We start from the raw sequence: 9366 nt of genomic DNA on the forward strand, positions 1-9366 counted from the left end.
TCTTCTCCCTGGCCCCTCAGGACAAACCTTTTCTGATGAAATTCCAGATTATCTTTGGCTGGTGAGTTGTTGTACTTCTAGTCTGTGGGTTTTACCAGTCAAGAGCTATTTCTGAGGCTGAATTTAATGTTGGCTGTGAGGGTATGAGAGAACTTAGAAAGTTGTGTATGCCTTCTCCACTATCTTGGCTCTGCCCCCCACACACACACACTTTGGATTTCTTTTACATATACTTGGGTCAAAGCTGCTCCCCCTCCTTTATTTGTCATTTATTAATGCCATTTCTACATCCATTACTTATGAACAAATTGATGAGGTATTAGATATTATTTAAGTTTGGCAATTCTAATCTCCTTGATGATGGAAACAGATTGCTTTAAAAATTCAAGTAAATCCTTTCCATCCTCATTTCAATTTTTGTTGTTGCTATTGCTGTCTCCCTTTCATGTTCAGTCTTACATACCCTTAGTATGATATTGCTTAGTTGGATTTCTTTTTTGCCAAGTTTTTTTTTAATTAGATTTTCCTTGTATTGATTCTCTTTGCTGCTCATAATTATCCTCATGTTTCTTTGTGAGATTTTACAAATGTTTATTATTCAAAGTAAATTTTGCTTTTGGCCACTCTCTCTCTCTAATTGGAAATCAAATAAAGTCTTTGAAAGTTGCTTTTTATGCTTTTTGGTTTCTGTGCTATAGCAATATATTTATACTGCTTCACATTCTATCTAATATTTAATGTCAATGTCATTTTTAAAATCAATTTCTGATTTTTTCAAATGTTTAATTAGTTCTTTAAGTAACTAATGACTAAGCTGCTTCAATTATCTGTCCTTTTAATAGTTACTATTTTCATCCCTCCCTCTCCACCTTTAAGATTTTTATTAACTCAGATCTTTGATATGATAACCTAATCATTTAACTGTACACACGTCTAATTCAAGTATGATTAAAATTTCTTTAATGAGTCTTTTTCTATTTATTAAAATAAAATTAATTTCATTTTATAATGTTATTTGATGTTTAATATGTAAAGTTCTTTTCTTAGTTATGATCATTCAATTATATGATCTATGTCATCTATTGGTATTTAATCTCACTTTATTCTTGATCTTGCTTTCTAGTAGAAGTTGGTTTAATCATAATTGAGAAGCAAAAGGAAACATGATTGTATGGGTCAAATATTATCTCATACTGCAGTAATCATGAGAATTGTTTTTAAAATGACTATGACAAAAATGGATAAAGACTGCAGCTCATTATACTGATAATACTGAATAGAAAGTATAAATAGGTAGAGAAATTCTACAGAAAATGTGATTGAGAACATCCAGATTAAATCAACATGTATTTTGATATGTGTTGACATCAGTGAAATATTCAGAATAGTTGAGGTTAGAGATAAATATTGGGTAATAAATTAGAATTAATAACCCATATTAATTTAGGGAGTAAAATAATATTTCATAATTAAAGCTTGCATATTTTAATTTTAATTCTCATTTAATTGAGTTTTTGCTGCTGAAATTTTTTTCTTAAATATTTTTCTTTATAACTTCAGGATTTATTCCTTCTTTTATTAATATATTTTATTTTGAGTTTATTCTTCTTTCATCTTGCTGCCAGCTGAAGCCTTTAGGATCCTACTCTCTCTGACAAGATGCCTGAGGAAACACAGGTCCACTACTAACCAGTGGAGGAGAAGAAAGTGAAGACTTTTGAGTTTCAGGCAGAAATTGCTCAGTTGATGTCTTTAATCATTAAAACATTCTACTCTAATGAAGAGATCTTTCTGAGAGAACTAATTTCAAATTCATCTTATGCCCCAGACTAAATCAGGTATGAGAGTCTGACAGATCCAAGGAAATTCTGGGAAAGAGCTGAATATTAGTATAATTCGAAATGAAAATGATTGCACACTTAGCATTGTAGATATTGTACTGGAAAGATCAATGCTGATTTAATCAACAATCTTGGTACAATAGCAAAGTCTGGGACCAAAACTTTTATGGAAGTATTGCAGGATGGTGCAGATATCTCTGTGATTAGTCATTTGGTTTTGGTTTTTATTCTGCTTATCTGGTGGCTGAGAAGTTGAACATGGTTATTAAACATAATGGTGATGAACAGTATTCCTGGAAGTTTTCAGTAGGAGGGTCATTCATTGTTAGGACTGATGGAAAGGCCAAAACAATATAACAAAAATAACAATATTACCTAAATTAATCTGCTCATTCAGTGCCATACCAATGAAATTCTCAAGAAATAATTTTACAGAGCTAGAAAAAATTATAACAATGTTCATCTGGAAGAACAAAAAGTCAAGAATTTCAAGAGCGTTAATGAAAAATAAATGCAAATGAAGAAGGTCTACCTGTACCAGAACTAAACTATATTATAAAGCAGTGGTCATCAAAACCATCTGGTACTGGTCAGAAATAGAATAGTCAATCAGTGGAATAGGTTAGGTAGTCAATGATTATAATAATCTAGTGTTTGAGAAACCCAACTACCCCAGCTTTTGGAATAAGAACTGATTATTTCACAAAACCTGCTGGGAAAATTGGCAATTAGCATGGCAGAAGCTAGGCATTGACTCGCACCTAACAACCAAGATAAGGTTGAAATGGGTTCATGATTTATACATAAAGTGATATTATAAGCAAATTAGAAGAATATATGATAGTATACTTCTCATATCTGTGGAGAAGAAAGGAATTTGTGACCAAAGAAGAACTGCAGTACATCATTGATCACAAAATAGATGATTTTACTATATTAATTTTAAAAAATTTTATACAAACACAACAAATGTAGACAAGATTAGAAGTGAAACAATACAATGAGAAAAAATTATATATTCAGGGGTTCTGATAAAGGTCCCATTTCTAAAATATATAGAAAATTGACTCAAATTTATAATAATTCAAGCCATTCTCTAATTGATAAATGGTCAAGGGATATCAACAGGCAATTTTCAGATGAAGAAATTGAAAATAGTCATATGAAAAATTGCTTTAAATCACTATTGATCAGAGAAATGAAAATTAAGAGAACTCAGAAAAGTCATTACACACCTCTCAGATTGACTAAAATGACAGGAAAATATAATGATGGATATTGAAGGGATGCAGGAAAACTGGGGCACTAATAAATTGTTGGTGGAGCTGTGAACTAATTCAACCATTCTGGAGAACAATTTGGAACTATGCTCAAAGAGCTATCAAGCTGTGCATACACAGGAGATCACTGTACTGGGCAACAACAAGATTATACTATAATCAATTGTAATGGACATGTCTCTTCTCAACAATGAGTTTCAAAGATCTTATGATGAAGAGAGCCATTTGCATTCAGAGAGAGCATTGTGGGAATTGAGTAAGGGGTGTAACATAGTATTTTCACTTTTTTGTTGTTGTTTTCTTGCATTTTGTTTTCTTTCTCATTTTTCCCTTTTTGATCATATATTTCTTTTACAGCATGATAATTGTGCAAATATCTATAGAAGAATTGCACATGTTTAACATATATTGAATTCTTGACCTTTAGGGGAAAAGTAGTGTGAAAGCAGGGAAAAATTTTGCAACAAAGGTTTTGCAAGGGTGAATGTTGAAAATTATTTATGCATGTATTTTGAAAATAAAAAGCTTTATTAAGAAAGAACTGATATAGGTCAATCTATGTATGCATCATAGAATAAAAGTAAATCTGTATTTGAAAGTGGACCAAATTGAGTAGTTGGAGAAAACAGAAATAACAGAAATTGTGAAGAATCACTCTCAATTTCTTAGCTATTTAATTACACTTTTTGTGGGAAAAGAATGGTATAAAGAAGTTAGTGATGATGAAGCAGAGGAAAAAGAAGAGAAATAGGAGAAGGAAAAAGAGCATGATTCTAAAGATAAGTCAGAGAGAGAAGATATTGATTCTGTTGAAGAAGAAAAAAAGATGGTGACAAGAAGCAGTAGCAGCAGCAGCAGAAGAAGAAGAGGAAGAAGAAGAAGAAGAAGAAGAAGAAGAAGAAGAAGAAGAAGAAGAAGAAGAAGAAGAAGAAGAAGAAGAAGAAGAAAAAGAAAAAAGAAAAAAGAAGAAAAAGAAAAAGAAACAGAAACAGAAAAAGAAGAAGAAGAAGAAGTAGTTTAAAGAAAAAAAAATATTCATCAAGAAGAATTTAATAAAATGAAGCCAACTTGTACCAGAAATCCTGATGATATCACTAATGAAAATATGGTGGATTCTATAAGAGTTTGACAGATGACTGGGGAGATCATTTAGCTGTGAAACCCTTCTCAGTGGAAGGGCAGTTGAAATTCCAGTCCCTTTTCTTTTTTCTAAGATGTGCCCCTTTTAATCTATTTGAAAATAGAAAGAAAAAGAATAACATCAAATTGTATGTGTACGGGGTTTTCATCATGAATGACTGTGAAGATCACTGAATAACTGCATTTCTTCAGAAAAGTGGTAGATTCTTAAGATCTTTCTCTAAATAGTTCACATAAAATGCTACAGGAAAGGAAGATTCTGAAAGTTATTAACAAGAATTTGGTCAAAAATGCTTGGAACTCTTCACTGAATTGTCAGAGCATAAAGAGAATTATAAAAATTTTATGACCAGTTTTCAAAAAAACATTAAGCTTGAAATACATGAAGAATTCCAGAACTGAAAGAAACTCCCATAATTGTTGAGATACTAGACTTCTATTTCTGATATTTTTCCTTAATGACTATTACTGTGAAAGCAAGGACCAAGTAGCTAATTCAGCTTTTGTTGAGCATCTTCAAAAGTATAGTTTAGAAGTAATATATATGATTGAACCAATTAATGACTATTGTGTGCAACAGCTAAAGAAATTTGAGGGCAAGACTTTAATGTTCCTAACCAAAAAGGGTTTGTAATTCCCAGAAGATGGAGATGAAAAAAAGAAGCAGGAGGAAAAGAAAACAAAGTTTGAAAAACTATGAAAAATGTTCTAGAAAAGAAAATTGAAAAGGTCATAGTATTGAACCAATATGTTACTTCCCCATGTTGCATTGTCACAGCACAAATGACTGTACAGCAAACATGGAAAGAAGAATGAAGGCTCAGGCATTAAGACACAACTCCACAATGGGTCACATGGCAGCAAAGAAGCATTTATAGATAAACCCTGACCATTCTATTATTGAAAGTCTACAGCAAAAGGCAGAGGCTGACAAGAATGATAAATCAGTTATAAATCGTCATCTTATTCCATAAAATCATTGCTGTCTTCACTTTGGAAGATCTCTAGACACATACCAATTGAATCAACAGGGTGATCAAACTTGGTCTTGGAAGTGATGAAGATGATTCAACTACTGAAGAAATCAGTACAGCTATAACAGGATATACCACCTCTTGTAGAAGATGATGACTCATCTCCCTTGGAAGAAGTGGACTAAACATTCCAATACATGAAATTGTAGCATCTTTCCTAGACTAGGCTGAATAAATTAATCTGTATAAAGTGTTGAGAAAATGTTTGATGTCTTCATTCCCTCTATATACATTTTCAGATAGGTTCTCTTTATTTTTGCAAATTCACTTAAAAATGTATGGCATAAACATGCTGTTGAAGGCAAAGTTTAGGTTTCTTTTCCCTTCTAAGTATAATCAATACTGTGATACCTAAGACATTCAAGCAAGAAGTAGTAATCATTGTAACTTAATTTGGTTTTATTTTAGGGAGGAAGAAATGATAATCCTTACTATATGTCTAAATGTTGTAATCTAATATTAACTTACTAACATTCTTGTAGTTTGATAACAGTATGTAGCTGTCAGAAAGCTGAATAATGGATTGAATTACTTCTTACTCTAATTAGTATTACTGTAAAATACACTGTTTTGAGGTGTCTTTAAGTGTATATATATATATATATATATATATATATATATATATATATATATATATATATATATATATATATATAATCTTGCTAAATATATCCCAATTACATATAAAAATATTTTGTGACATTCATGTAAACTTTTTTGAATTCCAAATTCTCTTCCTCCTTCCCTCATTCCTTGAGAAGTATAAAACATCCAATATGATATCAGTTATACATATGAAATGACATAAAACATTTCTATATTAGCCATATTGAAAATAACAAGAAAAATGAAATAATTTTATACTTCAGTTTGCACTCAGAACTTATCAGTTCTATTTCTTTAGATGGATAGCATTTTTCATCAAGGATCTTTTGGAATTTTTTTGACTGGGTATATTGATTAGAGGAGCTGAGCCATTCACACTTAATCATTGTTACAATATTGTTCTTTCTATGTATAGTGATCTCCTAGTTCTTACACAGATAAGTAACCAGGAAAACAGTGTATTCTTAATAGTCTCCCATGAAATGGAAATGGATTAATCATTGATTGTATAATTTCAAGTGTGTAAAAATACCTACAATCAAAGTGCCTATGAAGTCTTTGCTGGAGATTTTGGGGGATGTGTAACTGTACTGTATATAATAAATGAAAAAAAATTAAAATCAAGTCTATGTCTATTTTAATATTTATTAATGGCTGACTATATGCAAGTGAGTAAATCATAATAATTTTAGAGAAATAAATTTTGATTTTTTTTAAACTTTTTAAAAGACAGTTCATCTTTACTGGCAACATATATGCATTCCTACAACATGGTAGATATTATTGTTATTGTTCATCCTTTTTTCTTTTTTTTTTTATTTAATAGCCTTTTATTTACAGGATTTATACATGGGTAACTTTACAGCATTAACAATTGCCAAACCTCTTGTTCCAATTTCTCACCTCTTACCCCCCCACCCCCTCCCCTAGATGGCAGGATGACCAGTAGATGTTAAATATATTAAAATATAAATTAGATACACAATAAGTATACCTGACCAAAACGTTATTTTGCTATAGAAAAAGAATCAGACTTTGAAATATTGTACAATTAGCTTGTGAAGGAAATCAAAAATGCAGGTGTGCATAAATATAGGGATTGGGAATTCAATGTAATGGTTTTTAGTCCTCTCCCAGAGTTCTTTTTCTGGGCATAGCTACTTCAGTTCATTACTGCTCCATTAGAAATGATTTGGTTGATCTCGTTGCTGAGGATGGCCTGATCCATCAGAATTGGTCATCATATAGTATTGTTGTTGAAGTATATAATGATCTCCTGGTCCTGCTCATTTCACTCAGCATCAGTTAATGTAAGTCTCTCCAGGCCTTTCTGAAATTATCCTGTTGGTCATTTTTTACAGAACATTAATATTCCATAATTTTCATATACCACAATTTATTCAACCATTCTCCAACTGATGGACATCCATTCAGTTTCCATTTTTTAGCCACTACAAAAAGGGCTGCCACAAACATTCGTGCACATACAGGTCCCTTTCCCTTCTTTATAATCTCTTTGGGATATAATCCCAGTAGTAACACTGCTGGGTCAAAGGCTATGCACAGTTTGATAACTTTTTGAGCATAGTTCCAAACTACTCTCCAAAATGGTTGGATTCGTTCACAACTCTACCAACAATGCATCAATGTCCCAGTTTTCCCGCATCCCCTCCAACAATCATCATTATTTTTTCCTGTCATCTTAGCCAATCTGACAGGTGTGTAGTGGTATCTTAGAGTTGTCTTAATTTGCATTTCTGTGATTAATAATGACTTGGAGCATCTTTTCATATGACTAGAAATAGTTTCAATTTCTTCATCTGAGAATTGTCTGTTCATATCCTTTGACCATTTTTCAATTGGAGAATGGCTTGATTTTTTATAAATTAGAGTTAATTCTCTATATATTTTGGAAATGAGTCCTTTATCAGAACCTTTGACTGTAAAAATATTTTCCCAGTTCATTGCTTCCCTTCTAATCTTGTCTGCATTAGTTTTGTTTGTACAAAAACTTTTCAGTTTGGTATACTCAAAATTTTCTATTTTGTGATCGGTAATGATCTCTAGTTCTGCTTTGGTCATAAAGACCTTCCCCTTCCACAAGTCTGAGAGGTAAACTATCCTATGTTCCTCTAATTTATTAATAATTTCATTCTTTATGCCTAGGTCATGAACCAATTTTGACCTTATCTTAGTGTACGGCGTTAAGTATGGATCAATGCCTAGTTTCTGCCATATTAGTTTCCAATTTTCCCAGCAATTTTTATCAAACAGTAAGTTCTTATCCCAAAAGCTGGGATCATTGGGGTTGTCAAAGACTAGGTTGCTATATTTGTTGACTGTTTTATCCCTTGAACGTAATCTATTCCACTGATCAACTAATCTATTCCTTAGCCAATACCAAATAGTTTTGGTAACTGCTGCTCTATAATACAATTTTAGATCTGGTACAGCTAAGCCACCATCATTTGATTTTTTTTTCATTAATTCCCTTAAAATTCTTGACCTTTTGTTTTTCCATATGAACTTTGTTGTTATTTTTTCTAGGTCATTGAAATAGTTTTTTGGGAGTCTGATTGGTATAGCGCTAAATAAATAGATTAGTTTAGGTAATATTGTCATCTTTATTATATTTGCTCGCCCTATCCAAGAGCATTTAATATTTTTCCAATTGGTTAGATCAGACTTAATTTGTGTGAAAAGCGGTCTGTAATTTTGCTCATAAAGTTTCTGATTTTCCCTTGGCAGATAGATTCCTAAATATTTTATATTATCAGTAGTTACTTTAAATGGAATTTCTCTTTGTAACTCTGACTGTTGGATTTTGTTAGTGACATATAAGAATGCTGATGACTTATGTGGGTTTATTTTATAACCAGCAACTTTGCTAAAGTTGTGGATTATTTCTAATAACTTTTTAGCAGAATCTCTGGGGTTGTCTAAGTATACCATCATGTCATCGGCAAAGAGTGATAATTTGGCTTCCTCATTGCCTATTCTTATTCCTTTAATCTCTTTCTCAGCTCTTATTGCTATAGCTAGCATTTCTAATACAATATTAAATAGTAATGGTGATAGTGGGCAACCTTGTTTCACTCCAGATCTTATTGGGAATGGTTGCAGTTTGTCTCCATTACATATGATGCTTACTGATGGTTTTAAATAGATGCTGCTGATTATTTTAAGGAAAAGTCCATTTATTCCTATACTCTCAAGTGTTTTTAATAGGAATGGATGTTGGATTTTATCAAATGCTTTTTCTGCATCTATTGAGATGATCATATGGTTTTTGTTAATTTGGTTATTAACATGGCAAATTATATTGATAGTTTTCCTAACATTGAACCAGCCCTGCATTCCTGGTATAAATCCTACTTGATCATAGTGTATTATCTTGGAGATGATTTTCTGTAGTCTTTTTGCTAATATCTTATTTAAGATTTTAGCATCAATATTCATTAGGGA

General features: G+C 31.6%; 1 pseudogene; it reads left to right on the forward strand.

Annotated features, from left to right (window-relative positions):
- The first annotated feature begins 1659 nt into the window (after positions 1-1659).
- LOC100930338 lies at positions 1660-5692 on the forward strand (annotated as a pseudogene).
- Positions 5693-9366: the final 3674 nt, after the last annotated feature.

The sequence above is a fragment of the Sarcophilus harrisii genome, chromosome 3 (genome assembly GCF_902635505.1).
Source record: "Sarcophilus harrisii chromosome 3, mSarHar1.11, whole genome shotgun sequence".
NCBI classification, from domain to species: domain Eukaryota; kingdom Metazoa; phylum Chordata; class Mammalia; order Dasyuromorphia; family Dasyuridae; genus Sarcophilus; species Sarcophilus harrisii.